The sequence below is a fragment of the Nannospalax galili genome, unplaced genomic scaffold, assembly GCF_000622305.1.
Source record: "Nannospalax galili isolate Female #2095 unplaced genomic scaffold, S.galili_v1.0 scaffold292, whole genome shotgun sequence".
Classification (NCBI taxonomy): Eukaryota; Metazoa; Chordata; class Mammalia; order Rodentia; family Spalacidae; genus Nannospalax; species Nannospalax galili.
Window position 1 is genome coordinate 53,255 of NW_008332663.1, and position 1,874 is coordinate 55,128.

Consider the following 1,874-nt stretch of genomic DNA (forward strand, 5'->3'; position numbering starts at 1 on the left):
TAATAACTAATAATGATTTATGATTCTTATGTCCTAAAGTTCTAAATTCCTCATAATCTGGTGTATAATTCCTTCCTTTTAATTTTTTGATATACATTTTAATATATCCATGACATTGTAGCTAGAAGGTACTCAGTTAAATATCTCTTATATAAGCATACATATTACTGTAGTCTGTATTAATGATCACATAGAGGATCCCATTGACCATTTTTACTATAGACAAGAAGGGAAAAGGGAAAAAAAATTGTTCAAACAGAGCACTTGACATAAAATGGTTTCCCACATCATGTTATTAGTATTATAATGTGAAAAAAGGAGTAAAGAAGGAAAGATGAAAGTCAACACAGTACATCAACATAGTGAGAAAAATCTTACAGTATTCCCCAGACATTAAAATACCATAGCATTAAGGCACAAATGCTGTAAATTGCTTTACCAGTGCTTTAATTTGATGCATGAGGTTTCTCATGATCTGCCTGATGTAAACAGGAGATATCTGATAAATCATCTGATTATAAATACATTACCAAATTGCCTGAGTTCATAAACTGCTTCATTAAATATTTCAAACATTGATTACATTTTAAAGTACAACTTATTTATTTCTCATCTTAGTGTTTCTTCTTCCAGTATATTCTCTTCTTCTCTTGAACATGTATACATAGACAAGTACAGTCATAAATAAACTTTATACTTTTGTGCTATTTGCAATTATTGGAAAAATTGTGTTTTCTTCTCTTTCATATGCCTCCAAAATTTCCTCTTCCTCAAGGCTTATGTTAAGGCTTCTCTGCTCTGAATCCTCAGTCTTGTGCCAAGAAGGACTACAGCCTACGACCCCAGGCAGAATTCAGGGCTGCTGGGATTCCTCATTCTGGATACACTGTAGGTAGTGAGTTGAAGCCAGAAAAAACAAAACAAACAAACAAACAAACAAAAAAACAGGGAAAAAAAAAACAAAATACGAAAACAAAACAAAAAAGTCTTTGAGAGTTGATTGTAAAAAATTCAGGAATTTTAAGCCAATTGTAAAATTACAAACAGCTCAAATGATCTGTAGCAAAAATAATTACTGCAAAATATTCTACAAATTAGAGAATTGGTGCTCTGAGAGCTAGATTCTCAGCATATCATTGTCGTGCAGGTAACTTTAATACAACAGGTGTCTTACTTCCTTTTATAACATAATAAAAGTCTGCCTGTCCTAGGAACTTGCAAGCTCTAGGGCAAGCCAACGTGTTTACTCATTGTCTACATACTGATTTAGAAAGGCTGCTTCATAAATGGAAGCAGATGAAAACAAAAACTAAACAAAGAAGTGTTATTCTGATTCATACTTTTAAACTGTTTGTTAATTTTGGTTTTGTTTTCATTAGGGTCTCTCTATGTTGAACAAGCCGTTCTCATTCTTATGATCCTCCCAATGATGGGATTTCAGTCCTGCATCACCATACCTATCAATAGTAACTGAAAAATTAGATACACAGCATCACCACTCTGAATCTATTTCCAAAACTGCCTTAGCTACAGAAAGCCATTTAAAATAGTTTTTATGTGAATGAAGTCAGACAAGGGTTATGAAATATTTGTAAATTGTGAAAATATATAGGACAGTCCAGGAGCTAATATTATTACAAAGTTGGAGGAATTTTCTTAAGTGTTGTCAGTGTTCTCATAGAATACATATCCTATAATGTTAATTGTAAAGTAAATTAATAACAATATTAAAATTATTAGCCTATTTGATAGTCATTCCTTAATGTTTTTCTTTCTTCTCTTAGTATTATTGCTGACCAAGAAAATAAAACACAGTTATTAAACTGAACTGTGTTTTGAGTAGAACACTCAAATTCCACTTGTTTTATTGAACC